Source organism: Panthera tigris, chromosome D3, assembly GCF_018350195.1.
Source record: "Panthera tigris isolate Pti1 chromosome D3, P.tigris_Pti1_mat1.1, whole genome shotgun sequence".
In the NCBI taxonomy this organism is placed as follows: domain Eukaryota; kingdom Metazoa; phylum Chordata; class Mammalia; order Carnivora; family Felidae; genus Panthera; species Panthera tigris.
The window spans coordinates 87,002,253-87,024,926 of NC_056671.1; positions in this window are offsets into that span (position 1 = coordinate 87,002,253).

Sequence of the window (22,674 nt, forward strand, 5' to 3'; positions counted from 1 at the left end):
AACCGACTGAGCCACCCAGGCGCCCCCATACGCTACTCTTGATACACGGAGAACAGCATTGAGTAAATTCAACATTTACTCTTAACAAATCTGATGGCAAAATGCAAGCTTAAATGAGCTTCTCTAATTTGGTAAAGCACACCTACAAAAAGCCTGTGGCAAATATCATTCTTCGTGATAAATGGCTAAAATCACTTGCCATTCTACCCAATTCAAGAATGAACGTTTTAATATTTTAAGAGTGTCCTGCTCAAGAAAATAAAGAATTCAAAAGTAACAAAAAGCATAAAGAGCAAAGACATGGAATAAAAATGATATTATTTTGTACATACAAAACCAAAGAACAAAAAAAATCTTAAAATTATTAAATGGATTTGTCACATGCATTAAATACATAGGAAATGAACAAAAAACCCATATTTCTATACCATTTATAATAGTATTCCAAATCATTAAAGAGCTAGAAAAAACGTAATGAAATATGGGCAAAAAAAGCCATTTAAAACTACAAATACTGTTGAGAAAAATCATAAAAAGACCCAGGATATGAAGGGAAATAACTCGCTCATGAATTTGAAAAGTCATTATATAAATATTTCTTTTCTAAAACCTTCAGTATGTCTAAATGCAACCCAAGAAAAATCCCAGAAGGTAATTTTAGTGGAAGTGTAAAAGTTGAATTCAAAAATTAAAACAGAGATACAAAGAGTCAAGAGAGTCTAAGGAAGAACAAAGGTGGAGGTTTACCCCATGGCATGTTATGAGCTATATCAGAGCTATAATGATTAAGTTAATGTGATATTGGCTCAACATAAGTTCAGAAGCAGAAAGTTGTTGTATGGTTACCTAATTTGTCACAGCATAGCACGGCATTGCAATATGGAAAGAGATGTCATTTCTATAACTGATTCTGGGTCTTTTAGATCTTTGAAAAAAAATAATTGGTTCCTGCATTACGCTATGTGAAAAAATAAATTCTAAATTGACCTTAGATGTAAATGGAAAAGTAAAACAACTAAGATATTGGTAGAAAGCATACCAGAATATATTTATGGTCTTTGGGTAGGCAGTGATATCTTAAAGGAAATACAAAATAATACCACGTAGGTAGGCATGCTATATTAGACTTCATTAGAATTAAGAATTTCTATTAATCAAAAGTGTAAAGGATGCCGCAGATTGGGAGAAAATATTTGCAGTGTATCTGCTGGACTTGAATGTAGAATACACAAAGGATTTCTGAAAAATAGGAAAGAAAAAGGCAGATATAATTCGCACAAATGTCACTTAACAAAATATCCAAGCATTCAATGGTTATCAAAACAGTTGCTCAATATTTTTAATCATCAGAGATCTGCAGTTTAAAGCAACTTACCTGGGGTGCCTGGGTGGCTCAGTTGGTTAAGCATTGGACTTCAGCTCAGGTCATGATCTCACAGTTCGTGGGTTCAAGCCCCACATTGGGCTCTGTGCTGACAAAGAGCCCGGAGCCTGTTTCAAATTCTGTCTCCCTCTCTGTCTGCCCTTCCCCCACTCGTGCTCCTTCACTCGCTCGCTCTCTTTCTCTAAAAGGGAATAAACATTAAAAACAAAAATTAGAAACAACAGCAACAACAACTTACTTGCTTAACATCCACCAGAAGCCTAAATGAGACAGAGAAAAAGTGTTGGTGAGGGTTTGGGGCAATTGGAACTGTTCCAACATTGGTAGAAATGAATACAGGTATAGCCGCTTTAGAAAAGAATTCAGTGGCTCTATTATAGTTGATAATATGCATGCTCTGTTATCCAGATAACTTCTATCTATGTGCCCACTGGAAAGGTATATATATCTCACCGGAAGGTTTCACTGGACCATTTGAGCAGCATTATTTGTGAAAGTACAAAGTAGAAAGATACCAAATGTGTATAAAATCTAGGATGAATAAAGCTCATTATTCTAGATTTATGCAATGGGGCACTATAAAACTATACAGAAATATCACTGAGTCTTACAAACAAAATATTGCCTGAGAGAGGGTGAAGATAAGAGAGTATATACTGAATTGGTTTATTAAACCAAGCTTAAAAGCGAGCAAATCTGCTCTGTTGTGTTGGAAGTATAGATATTGGTTATCTTTTTCGGGGTGATGACTCTGATAAGGTCTGAGGAAGCGTTAGGATACTGATAATATCTTAATTTTTCTCAGAGTGTGGTTTACACGGGTATATTCCCTCTGTGACAACTCATCAATTCACTAATTTCCCATTTGTGTCCTTTTCTGTACGTGTGTGTACTTTAATGAAAAATTGCATTCCTGTAATAATGTTCATGAAACTTCAAAGAAAAATGCTGAATAAAATAAAAATATAAATGATAAGGTAGTCCTAGAGAATAAATTGAAAGCTTGACTTGCAGATAAAATGTAACTCAGCATTTTACAGTTCTGAAATACATCAGGTAGTTTAAAAAAAATCCATACCGATAAACACAATTTCTTTCAAGAAGGGACACGGCAGAATCATACTCTCTTAGCAACCATAATAAGTAGTTTGCATATAGAGACTCAACTCCTAGGGAAACACCAGCAGACTGACAGGTTTAGGTAAGACTTTTGAATGGTTGAGAAAATCTTGGAAAAGTGCTAAAGAATTATAAATGAGAGCATTTCATTTTAAACTATGTATATTTTTTTTTAATTCTCAATCCCAGTTCTTGTTGACTTCCCATTAGTTGATCCTATTTCTTTTCTCATTTGTGAAGTATAATGTTAAGTTTCCTAAAGGATATGAAACAAATTTTCCAAGAATTCCTGTCCTTTTATCAGAACTATTTTTAAAGTAATTATTTATACAATAAATGTACTGAACAAATGTAAATATATCAAATTATACCAGGCACTGAATATGAAATTTGAAAAAAAAAATCACATCTCTTGGTATTTAACATGAAAACAACAAAATTAGCATTAGTTATGTCTTAATCTAAAGATATCAGCAAACAATAAAATTTAAACTTGGGTGAAAACCTTATTTTATAATTCAGACAGAATGATTTAGAATTTCAGACAGAGATAAAGAGTTTGTTAGATAGAATAGTTTAAAATAGTCTTATTTTGTGTGTGTTTGTGTTTATGAGGTCATGCACATATATGTGATTGTTTTCCAGAATACAATATAGACCTGAAATAATTAGGTTTCCCAAAAGATGGGCTGCATATCGAGATTGTTCTGGAAAAAGCATTATGAATAACTAACGTTCAGAAATATAAAAAGGTTTACAAATCCCCTGGACTCTCATGACCAAAGCAGAAGCCAACTTTTTGTTCTGAGTTATACTTGAATGATTGGAAGTTTTTCTTGATTAAACCTATTAACCTACATCTGACATTTTTGTGTAACTAAACCAGTGCGAGTTTTAGAGCAGCAAATCACACAGGACAACCCAGATTTCCCACCTGATTCCATTGAGAGCAACCTGGTTTTATCTGTTTAATATTGGCATTCAGCCTAAAATATTTTAAATTGCTCCTGATGAAAACAAACCTAACTAAAAATCTACTAATGTATGCATTTTTGGGATTCTTATTAATATACAATTTCCACACAGCATAATCCATACTCTTCTTTGTCTTACAGTTTTGTTTTGGCACATATATTCAGTCACATAACTACCACCATAGTCAAAATACAGAATATTTCTGTCTCCCCTGAAAGTTCCCTCTTGTCCCTTTGAGCTCAATCCCTCTTTCCCACCCACCTCCTCTCCCACTTTTGGATTAACAGCACGTGTTACTTTCAGTTTTTGGCTATTAACCGTAAGGGCACGTAAACAATTCAAAATGGGTCTTGGTATAGACATGTGTTAGCATTTCTTTTGGGTGAATAACCTAGGTTTAGGATTACTGGATCATATGACACATTTCTGTTTACCTAAAACAAACAAAAAACAAGAATAACAACAACCTACCAAACTGTTTTCCCAACTAGCTGTGCCATTTTTCACTTCCCAAAACAATGTTATGAGAGTTTGAGTTGCTAGTGTTTGGTATTATCTGATTGTTTTTTAAATCTGATTTTCTTAAAATTAGCCTTTCTAATACATGTGCAATAGTATCTTAGTTTTAATTTTTGTTTCCTTAATTAGTAATAGTGTTGAACATTTTTTCATATGTTTACTTACTAAGATCTCTTCTTTGGTAAATTTCTTTCCAATTTTGTGTGTGTGTGTGTGTGTGTGTGTGTGTGTGTGTGTGTGTGTGTGTTGAGCTTTGAGAGTCCTTTACATGTTCTGAATACAAGTCTTTAATCATATATAGTTTGCAAATATTTCCTTCCAGCCTGTGGCTTTCCATTTTCATCACATTGTCTTTTGAACAGTGGAAGCTTACATTTTGATGAAACAGAATTTATCAATAGTTCCTTTTATGTTGTGAGCTTTTTATTTCTTATCTATGAAATCTTTGCTTAATTCTTCACTTAAATCAGAACAACCCCCATTACATTTGTTTGATATTAGCATTGTGCTTGGGACAAATTAAATTTTGATATTGATGCTTAAAATGTATCTATGCTGGTATATGTGTGTTTGCTTTTATAGGAATAAAGAAATCATATATGTACAGTACTAAAACATGTCATTTACACTGACAGCTCTTACTATTATTAAGATAAAATATATTGTTCTAATAAAGTTTGAAAGCAGCATTTGTAATAACATGAAATAAAGATGTCACATAATACTTAAATTATCCTATTATTTTTAGTTTTAAAATATAAATGAATTTATAAGACATAAGTGAGGCTGTTTTACCTTTAAAAAAATGATTTCCAAAAATTTGTCTTGAAACATAGACCATCCTTTCAGAGTATATTTAAATTTTATTTCAACACAAAAATTGAACATAAACAGGAGACTTGTAACATTTATTAGTCAATCTGAAAATAATTCATTTTTAATTTAACCTTTTAAAGAGCTTATATATTTTATTTCTACATATGTCAGGAACCTCACAATATATTGGTATCATTTTGCTTTAAACATCAGTAGCCTCTCTCTCTATATGAATGTAGATATAGATCTATAGATATATATTACACCGAATGTGCTGAATAAAATTTAGACATATGAGGCACAAGACAAAGCAGAAAATTATGACTCCTGTATCTGACACAAACACATTCATCTTTTGAATATGGGTCATATTTGTCTGTTCTTCTGTTTCATGTGTCTCAATTTTATTCAGGGCATTGTGTGTGAAAGAACACTATAATGTGAAGATTATTTAGCCCATGTTATTTAGAAACACGCCCTTTCTCCTTTGAAGCAGGAGTGTGGGCTGTGTATTCACCTAGTATGGAATTGAGTTGGTTCTTGGCTTCATTTCATTCATCACTATCTTCAATTGTTCTCAGATCAGGACTTGGTTTCCTCTGGTCTTGGACTCTTCCCTCTGCTTTATATGCACACAGAAAGGCCCATGTGCCTGGGGTAGTGGAGGAGGGTACCACCCTTCTGACTTGCCCCAGCCTGGGGAGGTTGTGTGTTCTCTTGGTTGAGGATGCATGGGGAAAATGGCGGATTGAACAGACTCAGTCTTTGACTGTAACTCCTCAGGATTCTAATCTCCCGTATCAACCGACACCTGGCTAGTGCAAATTCATTAAGACTTAAGATACTTTAACTTTACCTCTCTCTTGAGAACATTTCCCCACTCCTGCCATTTCAGAAAAGAAAGCACGTATGGTCTCTTATCTCGTCGCAAAGCCTTCAGATTTTCTGGAATTTGGTTTTATTATATTTCTTGTTATCCTCAGCTCTGTGATGGCTGGAAAAAGCTGGTATGATTTTGTAACTTATCCATCTTATTCTGCTTCTTAGGGTAAGTGGGGCAACCTCTTGTGATTTCTAGATCTTCACTGAAAGCAGAGGGCCGTATGTTGTTTTCTTCTTAAAATCAAATTCTGAAAGTTACAGGATTATCAGCATCTAGCAGTTTTATTTTTCTATATCGTATCACACAATTTTAATTACACAGAGACTTGTACGTCATTTCCCATTTGTTATTCTGTTGCCATTCTTAAAAATCTGCATTGAATGACTTGTATGACACTTTTAGTCACTTTTATTTTATGCAAATGTCAATTACCTGTCATCTGGTTCATCACCTGTGCCTGGCAGGATGTCTCTGAAATGGGGAAATGATGGGCTGTGCAATATGGGAACTGAGAGAACAGTACGTGTTCACTGTGGTTCCATGAGCCTGCATTTGAAATTAAAATTGTTGGCACTCTCCTTTTTAGATTCCTGTTTGTGTGCCCATAAACTACTGAAATAAGAGTTAAAAACACAAAATTTGAGCATTTAAATAGTGCAAATCTCACCTGTTCTCTAAATAAATATTTTCCTTCAATAAGCAGCCAGTACACTGAAAATAATTAGACAGAGTCTACATCTCCCACTTCCTTGGAACAAAAGCTTTTTTTGTGGTGTTTTCTTGAAAACCTTAAATGGAACTTCTTTGACAGCTTATCTGCTGATATGTTTCTACATGATTGTTTAAAGAGCGGTTACTGCAATTAGTATCTTCTCTGTGTACTTTGCAATTTGTGGGTAAGTCTGTTGCTTCACAGAATCTGGTATTTTGGATTTTTAGCCAAACAGTTGTCAGCACATTCATATTTTGAGGTTTTCTTTTTTTTTTTTTTTCTTTTTTCTTTCTTTCTTTTTTTTTTTTTTTTTTTGCTTTCGAAAAGTTAACTTATTCAAATAGTACCTTCATTAAAAGTATAGCTTTTCACAGTTAACATCTCATTATTTGCCCTTGGTTTCTTTATATTTATAACTTTTATTTCCATTCTTATCACAGTTACAATTAACTAGAGAGTTTCTTAAATTTCAGCATGTAAGACTATAACTATAAGATTTTTTCCAGAGAAGAATGTCAATTATGGGCATCAAAATAGAATGAGTTATTTTTGCCTATGTCAAATCCATCTAATGTTAGGTCTGCATGAATAAACATCTTAACTACTGTGTTAGCCAGAGTACTTAATGCTAATTTCTGTAACGATAAAAAAAAAAAAAAAAAACTCAGTGACGTAGCAAAGCAAAGATTTATTAGTCATATTGCCATCAATGTAGAGGGTGAGTCTTTGTGCTAAACACTATCTCAAGGAAGCACATTGCTTCAGTTTTGTGGTTCTTTGGTTACAACACCAGCGTTAACCTGGGATGAACAAAATGGTCATTGAAGCTGTTGGCCTCTTCATTGGAGAAAAGCCAGAGATTTCTCCTTCGTATTTGACTGAACGGATCTAGTTACATAATGATCCTCCTTGCAAAATAAATTTAGGAATGGAAGAGGAGGACCTGGATATTGATGAGTTTCTAGAATTCCTGAAACAAATTGGTAGCCAAGGTAAAAGTGAGGTCTGAGAAGTTGCAGGGTGTGGGGGGCACTCTATGATGCAACTATATATGTGTGTGTGTGTGTGTGTGTGTAGTCTATACTGTACTATACTATACTGTATATACTATATACACACACACACACATATAGTTATATATAGTATATATATAGTATAGTATAGTAGTATATATGTATATATAGTAGTATAGTACTTATAGTATAGTATATATATAGTATATATAACTATATACATATATGTGTGTATATATATATACATTCTATGATATAACTATATATGTGTGTACACATACATGTATATGGTTATATAGTATATATATATATTATATATAGTATATATGTATATAAAGTATATATAGTACAGTATATATTGAGAGAGTATATAGTATAGTTATACATATGTGTGTGCGTATATATATATATACACATATATACATATATACACACACACATAGTTATATATAGTATATATAGTGTAGTATGTGTGTGTGTGTGTATATATATATATAGTAGTATAGTAGTATACTATATATAGTATATAAGTATATATACTTATATATGTGTGTGTGTGTATATATGTGTGTATATACATATATACATACATATATATGTATGTATATATACATTCTATGATGTAATTATATATATGTGTATGTGTATATATATATAGTAGTATATATATAGTATATATAGTATAGTAATATATATATAGTATAATAGTATAGTATATATAGTATAGTATATAGTATATATATAGTATAGTATAGTTATATATATGTGTGTATATACATATATACATGCATACATGTACTATGTACGTATATACATATATATGTACATATGTATATGTGTGTGTATATATATACGCATTCTATGATGTAACTATACATATATGTGTGTGTGTATATATATGTACACATATAGTTATATATGTGTGTGTGTGTATATACATATATACATGCATACATATACATATGTACGTATATATATGTATATACATATGCATTCTATGATGTAACTATACATATATGTGTGTGTGTATATATATACACACATATATGTATAGTTACATATATATATAGCATGTATATAGTATATATAGTATAGTAGTGTATATATATAATATATAAACACACACATATATATGTATGTATATATATGTGTGTGTATATGTAAACATTTATGATGTAACTATATATATATAGTACTATGTATATATAAATGATGTAACTGTATATACTTTTAGAAGTACTATGTATGTATATGTGTACATATATGTGTGTGTGTGTGTGTGTGTATATATATATATGTATACATATATGTACTTTTCTAAAGTTTATATATTTATTTTGAGAGTGGGAGAGAGTGTGCATATGGGAGAGGGGCAGAGAGAGGGATACAGAGAATCCCAAGGAGGCTGTGTCCTGTCCGCTCAGAGCCCATTGTGTTGCGGGGCTTGGACCCAGGAAACGTAAGATCGTGACCTGAGCGGAAATTAAGATTTCAATACTTAACTGACTGAGCCACCCGGGTGCCCCAATGATGTGACTATATTTTGTTTCATCAGAATTCAGGTGAAAATAGCAAACCCTTTGTTCAACACCTGAAGTGATGAGCTATATTTCATTTTTTCACTTAATCATCAAAAGTCCTCTCCACTTGGTGCTGTTTTGGGTTTTCTAGTTTGGGACATGGAATGTCAGGTAGTAAAAGTGGTATTGAGGCCTTCGAGTGAATACTAGACAACACCGAAAAATTCACATTTTTCTTTGATTACTGAATTGTTTCTCCAAGACTTTATGTTGCATCTACAGTGCTCATTGTGAATCCTTGTCGGATAATTCCATACTATTTTTTCACTTTCTCAATATGGTTAAATTTTTTTAGCAAGGGGTTTACATAAGAAATCCAGCACCCAAATTTAAATTAAAAACCTACATCTAGACTTTTAGTACACTCATGCATGAGAACTGCGGTGATTCATCCTATTTTAACATTACCTATAGGTGAGAAAGGAGTTGTGCAATGCTGGAAATACACCAAAAATTGATATGAGCTGTTATTAAACCTGAGATTTTTCTTTGTTTTTTAAAATACTGAACAGAGCACAGTAGCTATGAAATTATTTACTAAATTTGCTGTTAATAATAGATAAAGGAATATATAAAATTGTGCATAAAAGTATTAGTAATATTCTGTTTATTGTTATTGATGAAGATTTTTGCTTTAAAAATAGGTTGGAATTAACAATTCAAGGGAACTATAAGTGAAAGATGGAGAACTTTTACATTTCATGTAGAATCATTCTCTTTAAATCATAAAGATAGATGAGATAGCCCAATGGAGAAAATTTACTACCTCCTCCTTTGTGCCATGAAATAAATAAAATTATTTATTACTCTACATGTCAGTTTGCATCCTTGAGAGAGAGTTATATATTTGTCTTTCCTATATATTATTCATTCACCAGTACCTGATGTAGATTATTGCCTAAGTTCTGGAAGTGCCTAATTCTAAAAGCATCTAGAGTGTATGCTTTTAAATCAATGAGTATACATTAAAATGTATAAAGATAGTTTATAATAAATATATTGTCCTAAATAGTCACTTTAGGAAGGATCAGGAAAAAAAAAAGATGCAAAGGGGATTATGCTATATAAATACCCTAAAATACTGTAGAAAATATTAAAATTTTGAAAGTTAAAAGAGTAGTTAAATTTAGTGGAAGGAAACAAATATTTATGAAGAAGATAAAATAGGAAAGATAGGAAGAAATGTATCAATTAGAAATAAGGCAAAGGAGGGGGGTTAGTGTTTCTTTCAGGCAAAAGGAAAAAAAAAAGCAAAAGTAGCTACCACTCAATAAACATTTAAAAAGACTGGAATTTTAACCTTGTCTAGAAGAACAATATTATGTCAAAGTGGGAAGCCAAATTAGAGTTATGTCACAAAAATCCTGAAATGAAATGTTTAGTTATCAAATTTTTACTGAGTGCCTTGCATTTTTCTAAGCACTGGGGATGTAAGAGTTAAACCAAAGAACAAAATTCTCTTTTTGTAGGAGGTCTGTGCTACAGGCTAAGGGAAATGTGGAGAACGAATAACAGAAAATAATTGAACAAGTAAAATGTGTGCTTCTCAAGATGCGATGCCAGTAATACATCAGGAAAAGAAATGGTGATCTTTGAGTCTAGTAGTAAGAGATGGGTGATTTAAAGTTGAATTAGAGATTAAGAAAGGTCTTATTACAGATGTCATTTGAGCAGAAAACTAAAGGAAATGAGGGAGTGAGCCCGGCAGCCATCTGTGAGAAGGGCATACCCCATATAGTGAGTGTACAACCCAGGCCAGCATGTCAGGGGCAGAGCGGGGAGGAGAGAGAGGTAGAAGGACAGGTTACTGGAGCCTTTGGAAGAACGTTGCAATGAAGTCATCTTTGCAGGCCCTGCACTGTCAGCACAGGGCCTGTCACGGGGCACAACCCCACAAACCGTGAGATCACGACCTGAGCTGAAATCAAGCGTCAGGTGCTCAACCAACTGAGCTACCCAGGCACCCCAATTTCACATTTAAAAAATTTAATGGGGGCGCCTGGATGGCTCAGTCGGTTGAGCGTCCGACTTCGGCTCAGGTCACGATCTCGCGGACCGTGAGTTCGAGCCCCGCGTCGGGCTCTGGGCTGACGGCTCAGAGCCTGGAGCCTGCTTCCGATTCTGTGTCTCCCTCTCTCTCTGCCCCTCCCCCGTTCATGCTCTGTCTCTCTCTGTCTCAAAAATAAATAAACGTTAAAAAAAAATTTAAAAAATTTAATGTTTTATTTATTTTTTTTGAGAGAGAGAGACAGAGTGTGGGTGAGGGAGGGACAGAGAGAGAGGGACACACAGAATCTAAAGCAGGCACCAGGATCTGAGCTGTCAGCACAGAGCCCCATGTGGGGCTCAAACTCAAGAACCATGAAACCATGACCTGAGACGAAGTCAGAGGCTTCACCAACTGGGCCATCTAGATCCACTCCCCGTCCCCCAAATTCTACATTTTTAAAGAATCCCTCTGGCTCATGTGTATAGAGTAACCTGGGGCATGGGGGACAGGGAGAAAAGGCAGGCAGAAGCAAGGAGACCATTTAGAAGGCATTTGAAACCATCAAAATGAAAAATATTGATTGTGAGCGATGGTGCAAAATGATGAAGATCTGCAAATATTATGGAAACTGAACTTCATATGGACTGGATGTAGATAGTAACAGAAAGGATTCTTCAGAGGTAAAGTTTTTTTTTTCACCTGAGCAATTATCGAAGTGGAGTAGTCCTTGATAGAGATGGAGAAAATTAAAAAGCAAAAGAAAAAGTTGGCACAGTAGATAGAGAATATGAGAACTTTCGAAGATCTGTCATATACCCAAGATGTGATGTTGAGAGTAAATACAAAATACAGAGTCCAGTTAAGTTTCAACTGGAATCATAATTTGAGAGCCTTCAGGGCCTTTACACTGATGGTAAGAGATGAGCTCAGCAGCAACAGAATAAGTGTAGAGAAACTAAAGAAAATGAGCATGGACTGACCTACTTCTCTAACTTCAGATATGCAGAGATGAGGGTACAGATACCAAGGGAAGCTGAGGAGGTGGGAAGAAAAAAAGCACAGAGAGAACAGAATTGGGAAAATCTTGTATTTAGAATGCAAGTGAGGAAAGTGTTTCTAGGAAGAAAAACACAGCTGACTAATTCATTCAAATGCCTTCAGGGATATAATGAAATGAGGCCCAGGACCGGCCACTATATTTAGCAGCTTAGGCCACTGATGACTTTGAGAAGACCAACTTCAGTGGAACGATGAGGGTGGAAACGCGATTGAGCAGGGTTCGAGAGAGAAGAGGAGGAAAGGGAATGTGGGCAAGGAGGCCACTCTTGAGTAGCACAGCTCTTTGATACGATAGAGGGGGGACCGTTCTTAGAGAAAGGCCCTCCTGAGGCAGGATGAGACAGAGTTTAGTACACAGGTGGGAGGGTTATGATTCTATAGCCAGGGGGACCACATTTCTAAATCAAAAAGTAAAGGCAAAGGTGCGGTTAGATGAGTATGTGTGTGCTAGAAATGTGGCTTGGTCCATTCCTGATAATTTTTATTTTTTACATGAAATATAAGGCTGAGAATGCCAGGAGCAGAGATCTTGAAGTCCTGAACGGAGAAAAGATATGAAGAGCTCTTCTGTGAATGGAGAGAGCTCAACACAGGAAGTTAGACTCACGGATTCAAGGTGGTGCTGTACTTTTCTGTGTATTTTTCTGTAGACATGTTCCACTGTGCTGTTTTAGTGAAAGAGTTGGAGAAACATTAGTCCCACCCAGGGTGATTGCCTTGCCAGGCAAATAGGATGACAGAATTGGCAAGGAAGAGAGTGCAGAATGCGTGCACCACAGTAACTGAGTTGGTGAACTTTGTGTCTACACTGGCCTGAAGGAAAGCCTAGTCACAAGACTGAAGGAGAACTGAGAAAAGATGGCGGAATAAATGGACTGCAGGTGTCACCTGAAAGCATGTTGAAGTGAAAGTAAGAGGCGGTCCCCTGGAAAAGTTGGAAAAGGGGGGTCACAGGGAGGGAGACATGACATTGTAATTGTGGATGAGATACGGCTTTCAGAAATGACCAAGGTCTAGGGCATGCCACCGGAGGCAGGGGGATGGTGAAGTTCAATGGATGACGCATCAACCATCTGAGGGATGGTGATGCTGGAGTATGGATGGTTCGGTATTGAAATAACTACAAGTGAAGGAGGAGTAGAGCTAGACAAAAATAAATGGAGCCAGAAAATCAGATCTGTGTTGATTGTAGGATAGTGTTGAAGGGTGAGGTAAATGCTTTCAAGAAAGAATAGTAGGCGATACGATTTTATAGCACAAAATAAAAGCTAGATGGTTTGAAGGAAGAGGGAAAGAGCACGGTTTGAAGCATCAAAGTGGAGTGAGGTGGACACATACCACAAACCCAAACAAGTGACTCCTGAGCCTGGAAATACATGCTTCTTAGAGAGGTGCAAGGATCACACCTTAGGGGAGAGTCAAGGGGTCAGAAAAAGAAGACAAAGGGAATGTTGGAAAAAGAATTGCGGGGCGCCTGGGTGGCTCAGTCGGTTGAGCATCTGACTTCAGCTCGGGTCATGGTCTCACGGTCTGCGAGTTCAAGCCCCGCATCGGGCTCTGTGCTGACAGCTCGGAGCCTGGAGCCTGCTGTGGATTCTGTGTCTTCTTCTCTCTCTGCTGCTCCCCAACTTGTGCTCACTCTCTCTCTCTGTCCCTCAAAAATAAATTAAAAAATGTAAAAATAAATAAAAATAAATTAAAAATAAAAAAAATAAAATAAAATAAAAATAAAAATAAATTAAAAAATGTAAAAAAAAAGTTGCATGCTCCACTGACTGAGCCAGTCAAGCACCCCAATATACTTTCATCTTTAACCTCAAAAACTGACCTAGTGAAAACTGAGTGTGCTGCTGAAATTAGACTGACTGACTCTCTCTCTCTCTGTCTCTCTCTCTCTCTCTCTCTATATATATATGTATATATGTATATATATATATACATTATAATTTGTATGATATAAAAATCATAATTGTTTCCTATGTTCTTACTTAAATGGAACTGTATGGCTATATAGTCATAAATGACACAGCATATTATTGGTAATAGATCAAAATGCCCTACTATTTTCTAAGATTTCAGCACTAAAACATTATAAAATTAAATATTTAAGATATCTTTTTTTTAAGTTTATTTATTGATTTTGAGACAGAGAGAGAGCACATGTAGGAGAAGGGGGAAGAGAGAGAGAGAGAGAGAGAGAGAGAGAGAGAGAGAGAGAGAGAATGAATCCCAAGTAGGCTCCACAGTGACAGCACAGAGCCTGATGTGGGGCTTGAACTCGCGAACTGTGAGATCATCACCTGAAATGAAATCAAGAGTCAGACCCTTAACCAACTGAGCCACCCAGGTGCCCCCAAGTTAAATATTTTTAAACGATTATTCATTTCCAGATTCTTGTGCATCAAACTTCTAGAACAGAACCCTAACAAGAGGGACTTACTCGGCATATTTCGACACCAACAAAATGTTATCAGTAGGTATCATGAGTCACTTTTTCTACAAAGCATCAGAAACTGATGTCTTTAGCTTACCATAAAAGCTCCTATGTGTAACAGTCGTGAATTATAGTAAATCCGAAATCATGCTTACAAGTTCAAATAGCATTTCATTTCACATGCAATGTCTAACAGGTGTTGTTCAAAGTGACACTTGAGTACTACTTTTTACAAGGCTCCTCAGACTGTAGCATCTGGCAATATATTATTTCTAATTTCAATTTCTCAGTGGTGCACTTGGAAAGTACCTGAGTGACTGTCTTCAGATGAACATGGCCCTTGTGTCAAAATAAAAGTTCAGGCTGTAGAAAATTACAAAATTATGAAGCTCCTTATAGAAAACTGATCTTTTTTTTTTTTTTTTTTTTTTGCAATGCAAATAAAGAAAACAATCTTGGTGTTATTCATCTGTGTTTGAAATCCCTTTGCATTGCAGTAAAGTGTTCCCTAATTGACTGGTAAATCATTCTATGATCAGTTTAGCAAATTGTTTCTCTCTCTCTGTCTGCATTTTTTTTTCTCTGCTGACTCTGGGGAGCATTGGGCTGTTTTATGGTAACTGTTCTTTTATCCTCCTTTTCAACTGAACTGCCATAACCCCTACATCAGATAAGTAAGTTCAAAAGGAAAACAATAAATCTGTGTATGTGAATGCAGATGTTCCTAGAATTTAGCAAATATAACATCCCTTCTACAGTATTATTGAATATGAGACTTCTTATTAGCAACTGAAAAACTCAAGCTTTCAAAAAGCCTTTTTCCCTCCAGAGAAAATTGAAAATAGAATTTTGCAAATAACTAGATCTAGCTTTACAGTAATTGCTCAGACCAAACCAGGGGCTACACTGTTACCAGCACAGCTGTGAGGCCAGTTAATTGTATAAAAAAAATCAGTTACAGTAACTGTAAAACAGTTTAAGGAGAGAATATACTTTAAGCTTTTTACAATGCTATTATGTCATTTGGTAGTTATAGCTATAGTTAATATTATTCCAAACATCTAGATCCGGGTATAATTATGAAGCTCATTTTTTACTAACTGGTCTGTTCATTTGCTTCCTCTTCTCCCTTTGTTGATGCTTTTACCAATTACCCATTCAGGCATTTCCTGTGTGTGCCTTTTAGAGTGACTTTGCTTGCAATCTCTTATGAGTTGATTCTTCTCACTGTGTCATCAATTATGATTGCTTCTCTCTTGGAGCTCATGGAAATTCCCCAGGGACTTCTGGGGGCCCAAAGGGATTCATCTTAGGGTACACCCTGTAGTTTTACATTTGGGCAGAGAAGCCTTCGGATCATATTATCTAAACAACTTCTGTCTATTCCATCTGAAAGAGCAATTCACATCTTTTGTTTGTTCCTCTTTTTTTCGTTCCTCTGTGTCACCTGCACATAGCTGTTTCCAAATCCTTGAAAATTCATTTTCCCAAAGCTACATTTAAAACAGTGGTGCTGATGCCAAAGGAATCATATCTGGCATATACCTTATTGCTTAATATTTTCAGCCTTTCACATCTTTTATATGCCACTTCCACACATTCATTCTCTTTATTAATTTTATACTCACCATTGGAAGAGCTGCTGGCTGAGGGAGCTATTGGTATGAATGAAGCATTATAAAATGTTATTATATTTTATTATTGCATATACTGTTATGCCAATAAACATATTGAAAGAAAACTATTGGTGTTTAACATGTAACAAATTCCCAGCATAATGTTATTTGAAACCTTCATTTAATGCATGACTAAACCTTGTTTCATAGACACAGAAGATTTGAATGAGAACCAGCTCAATTTTACTTATAATAACAAAGATGCTCTCATAAAAGAGGGATGTTCCATTTACTGCTTGGACTCATGTCTGTCACTGGAATGGAAATAATAGCTTCATGCATAAAAACACAAGAGGGGGAAGCCTAGCAGGGCTATAGAAATTTAATTGCATTAAAATTCCTATTATTTTTGTATTTTTAAATAGTTTGTGTTAAATTCCTCATTTTTCTGCCTGACATAATTCACAAATATGAGACAGAGAGTATTCATATGGTTCAGAGGCGAGGCTTAATTATCTAATATTTTCAGTTGCTTTGAGATCACTGATACCTGATCACTTTGTTGCACTTTCGGGGTGGAAATGAATATAGTGTAATTCAGTGATTCACGTCTGAGATTACAAAAATCTTTAATCTCTTTGTAGGGTTAGTGTTGAGAGAAGCATACAGAGATTTAATCATGTTAATCTTACTAATCAATATCAACGACCAAGAAAAAGTCAAACCCAAAGTAGGGTAGCAGAACATTACTCACTAAAGCGAACGTACTTCATATGCACTCACCTTTTGTACACTATCCTTTTAGCTACTGTTAGTTTGAATATCCATTCATTACAAATGTGTGTTTTGAAATTTCGAAATACCATCTAATTGCGAAAACACTGTGGGTACATTTTGAGAGGTTGGTAGAACTCTGAAGATAGTTTTTTGTAGCAGAGAGGTAAAGCAATTTCACTATATATTTGCATGTTTTTCTCTGTAGTTTACTTTGTCAAAAATTCCAGATTTCCACTTCCTGAGGATTGTATATGATTTCACTATGGCATTTTCGTTCTTTGGGTAGACCGTAGGTGCAATGTACCTGAATCTGGTTGGAGGCATAGAAACTTTCCGGGGGGGTGAGGGGGGGGGGAATTCTACAAATCAAAACCTGATTTAGGTAAGTTCGTAGGAGCACTTCAAAGAAAAAGGAGTGCTTGGCATCCATGGTAATTCAAAATTTGGAAACATCTAGTTATTAATAAGTATGGACATTTAAAAGACCAGCGAATAACATCTTTGTCTCCCCTCTTCTGATCTGAGCTCTGAGCCAGTTGGGATACGAGACAAAGTCTGACAAACTCAAAATATTAGCTGTGTTAAAGGTGAAACTAGATTGCAGGATGTGGCTTGACTCTGATGCAATCACACAGTTCTAAGAATTCTTCCGCTGAATTAAACTCGTTCCCTGAGTCCCAGGAGATCCACACAGACTCTGCCTTCCCCTGCAGAGGAATGGCCCATCCTGGTGACTTTCCCTCACAAGTTAGCTGAGAATGCATCCAAAGGACACACGTACCATGAGACTCCGGGGATGGTTGGGTCAACTCTGCTCCATTCCTTCTCCGAAACCCACCTGCCAGAGAAGTGATGGTTCTTCCCCAAGGGAAGGGTGGTTGAAAGATGAAGAATGGAGCTGTAGCTCAACTTCTTTCCATGGAAGAAGCATGAAGAAAGGGGAATAGATGTTCTTCCCTCCAAATGGGTTTTGTTTTGTTTTGCTTTGTTTTGTTTTGTTTTGTTTTGTTTTGTTTTGTTTTGTTTTGTTTTTGGCTGCATTTCTGGAGCATCTTGCCCTTATTCCTGGGAGCCCACAATTAATCAGCTATTCTCCTGGCTTCAAAGCCACCCTTGTAAATGTGGTTTTGTGACACCAGACTTCTGCATTGCCAGTCAGGGCTAGGGTTCAGTGAAGGGCGACGGCAAACCAAGGCAGAAAAGGAAATTGCTTCTAGCTATTTGCCCTCGCTGGCGTTTTCTTGAGGGCACCAACCAGTGCTTCCCTTCCATGGGGGCAGCGGAGGTTCACGCGGGGGCATCTGAACCCACTCCACAATGTCTGCATACTCCTAGAGCCGGTCTTTTCACCGCTCAAGAGACATCAGCACTACCAGGAGGTCACTGGCGAGGCCTCCTCAGCCCCCTTGCTTCCCTTCCTCTGCAGAGCCTCCAGGATCAGCCGAACAGCCATTTTCTCAGAGCTTCCTGTGAGCTCCTTGATGCCTCTCGTCTAAGCATCTAAGTTTAGCAATTTCACACTTACTCTAGGTGTGGTAGCTGTTTTCTGCTTTGTTCCCATCCTGTTCCCTTAATCTCTTTTTTCCTTCTTAGTCCCCTCGTTAGCATATTTTTGTGCATAATTGACTATCCTTTAAGTTAAATTCTACCTGTTAACATAATTGATAGGGTTTATATGTCTCCTGACTAGCCGTTGGCTATTACCTTTGTCCATAATAAGTTTTCCAGTATTCGGGACAGCTGTTTTGGTTTCCTTTTCTCTAGGATTCGTGTCTTGGTTTAGCATGATGCTAATTTTGTGGAAAATGTATTCCTGTTTGTTAACCTACTTCCTTATATGAGACCCTGATGATAACAAACACACGGCAAGTTGGAATGACCATTGCAGAGAATTTTGAAAGTGCCACACCCATTATGGCAAGCCTATACTGCCACAGTGGAAGTAGACTCAGAAACACATTTATCGTGTGCAAGACAATATTAGGGAGGACCCTTGGGATCATGGCTGTGCAAGAGAAGGGAAGCAAGAATGGGCAGTGGGAGAAGACAAGATGTGATGTGGGTTCTCCATCTTGACCAGCCATATGGGCTCTGGGTATCAATTGATCCCTTGGAATTGTCCCCAAATGAGCTGATAGGACCTTTTATCGGATTTAGGACATTCTAGGAAGGGGGTGATTTTGTGAGCTGTCTCTCTGCAGCTGAGGTAATCCCTTGGGGGATGTCAATTAAAGTCAATCTGAGGTCAATGGCAGGAGGGAGAATGGACCAGAAGGTAAAAATATGTTTATCAGGAACTGTCATCCTTAGGTTGGATATTGCTGAAAGTTCACTGCCATGATGGCTTCCAGACTAGGTTGAACGTGGGGGCTGTTGGAGGCAGAAACACTAGGAGTCTCTGAGGGGCTAAATTAATGTGAGATGAAGAGGAAGAGTGGGTTTAAAAGAGGCTGTTTAGCATTTAGTGATGGACGGTATGAAAGGGAAGAGAAATTGGGAATATAAAACTGATTAAGTTTGTAGCATATATGATAAAATGATACTATAACCATGAGTAGAAATTAAAGAGGGGGCAGATATAGTACACTCTATTTGGACAGACACTTTATATTTGAAGTAACGGAAATAAATCCCACTGTAATCCTTAGACACTTGTGTGCTGGGGCCTGAAAATAAAATACAATTTCAGGTTATATGTGGGAGGTATCCACATGTGGTAAAAGTTGAAGCCATAGGACTGGATGAAGACACTCCAAAAATATGTTTAAAGCGACATTAAAGATTGGCAGTGATATATAATTTTATTGGCTCATTGGACCATGTCAGCAAAAACGTCTGATATTTTTTTTCAAAAGAAGATGAATTCCATTTGACATAGACACTTATTTTCTTTTGTGGGACAATGGGATGTGGTAGCAGTAGGGATGGAATATAAGCAGAGACCAGACATTAATTCTTCTTAATTGTCTTCGCATCAGTTTCAGCTTTATCCATCCTGTAAGAATATTTTCGAATTTGGATTTTTATCATCTAGAATTTTCACACTCTCTTCAAATTTGTAAACCCTAAATTTGATGTGCATGTGATTCATTTCTGAAGAAATATCTGATAAAATATCGAAAATGCCAAGGTCAGCCCCTCCGAACTGATACTCATTTATTATTATTATTAATGATAAAATGTTGGAATTGGAGATAATCACCTGTCACTAATCAAATTATTTTCTTCCATCCACTATATACATATCCATTTATCCCACAGTCTATTATAGAAGGCTTCGCTATATGAGGTATTAAAATGTAGCACATACTATAAATCATAGGCCCTTATCTAAGATTATTTGTTTCTTGTGAAAATATGTTGAACCCAGTGATTACAGCTTCCCTGAGTGCCCACACCCCATCACTATATTTATTCTAGAAAAGACATATACTCATTCCTTCTGCAAAAAGCAAACACTATACATGCACATTAAACTGTAGCTCTGAATATTTGTTATGCCTGTTTTTTTCAGACAAGGCTTGTTATGTTAGATGGCATGCACACTTTAAAATTTTTTAACACAGTCAAATTTTAATCCAGAAAAGGTACACTGATTGGTACACACTTAATCAGAGAGGCCCAGTCTCATTACACATGTGCATGCAATTAAGCTGTAAGCCATAGCAATTAAAAGCAAGAGATCTAAAGTTAGATTTCCCGCATTTTAGATTTCCCGCATTTGGATCGTATTTGTTAGTTTTGCAACCTTCAGAAAGTTGCTTAAGCACTGTGTACCTTGATTTGGATCATGTGTCAAATGGGGATAATGTGCTTACCTTTGATACTTACTGTAACATTCGAATGAGCAAATAAATGCAAGTCCTTAGTAGGATACCTTACACTGAGAAAGCACTCAGTAAGTATTCTGTATTATTAACGATCTTAACATTTGCAATATAGGATTCTACTGTCTGAATATAGCAAAATCTATCCAGTCTAGGTTTGATGAACATTTGAATAACTACCAATATGGGACCTTTACAAATCATGCAGCAATGGAGATCATACCCTGATGCTTCTTTACACGAATTTCTCTAATGTATGTATCTATAAACAAAGTAGATTGGTTACAGGTTATATATATCTTTGTTCTTATTTAAAATGATTTTCTGAAGTGGTTGTACTAAGTTGCATTCCGTCAGCAATATATACAAATTCTTCACAAATCAAATATACTTCCTTTTTATTCAGTCTCAATTTTGTCAATTTACTGGGTGTGCAAAGATACGTAAGGATTCACCACTGGGATTCTCAGAGAACTGAGCATTTGTTCATAATGTATTATCGTTTGGATTTCTTCTTTTGTGAAGTAGGTGTCTAAATATTTGCCTATATTTCTCTGAGGCTGTCATTTTGTTTTTGGTTATTAGGAGTTCTTTAAATAGTCTAGATGCCAGTCTTCTTGATTGTATACGTAGCAAATATCTTCTCTCGTTCTGTGGCTTGTATTGCTAGAGGTTGTCTTTTGATGACAGATTTGTTTATTTTAATGCTTCATAAATTTATTAAAGTTGATTTAAATAAATTTGGTTCCATAGTTAGCTCTCTTATTCCAGGAATTGGTGTTTATATGTGGTTTGAGATAAAGGCCCGATATATTTTTTCAATATAACCAATTCTCCCAAAATGTATTGAAAACACTAAAGAAAATAAGCAAAGTGCAGCTTCATGCAGTAACTGGGATAAAGCTGAAATGTGGGCTCTCAAGTGGAATATATATATATATATTTATATATATATATATATATATATATATAAATATATATGAATATATATAAATATATATATACATACATATGTATATATATGTATAAATATATATATTTAAATTATAATCTATACACTTAAGTTTGCTGTATGAATAGATACAGTTTTAACTTGCAAATTTTTAAGTTTTTACTTTAAGTTCTACAATCTACATCTTGTTTTTGTTGGGGGAAAAAATGATGCGGTATAAAGCTGTCGATTAAAATTTCTAGTATTTTGAGATTCCAGTGTGTTTTACAAATGAATAGAATTCCCAATCTATTGTAATTTTAAGGGATATTTTTCATATTTTATTTAAAGATTTTTTTTTATGTTACAATGCGGGGAAAAATACCTTTTACATTTGTTATATTTCCTTACACTTTATGACATCTGTAGTTTTAAAAGTTTCCATTTCTTTTCTTGAATTTTTCTAGGTTCATTATCTTCAGAAAATGACTTTTTTGTTTCTTGACTTTTTACATTCGTACCTTTAGATACTCACCAGTTGACTCTCTTCTTTGGGCCCCTATTTTTAAATCCTGTACAGGTCTTTGAATGTGAAGAATATGAGAGTAAAAATCAGTTTTTAAAAGGCACCTTATATATTTTGATTGACAGATGTTGATTGGAATTAATATATTTTTCAAGAAATTAAAATAATGTTAGTCTCATGTTCAAAGTTTTATTTGTATGCTAACATATAATTTATTTAGCTCCATTTAAATATGTATGGGATATTTACAATATGGATTTTTATAAATCATGTCTGGTTGTATAAGCTCTTACATTCTTTTTCACTGGGAAAGTTCTAGAATCCTATTAAAATCTAGAAAATACAAATACTAATATTTCTCTTTTAGATACAAATATAATCAATTATTGTATGGTCTAATTTATATAATAATTTTTTTTTTCAAAATTAGGAGTACCTGTGTGGCTTAGTGGGTTAATCATCCAACTCTTGATCTCAGCTCAAGAGTTTTGTTTTTTTTGTTTTGATTTTTTT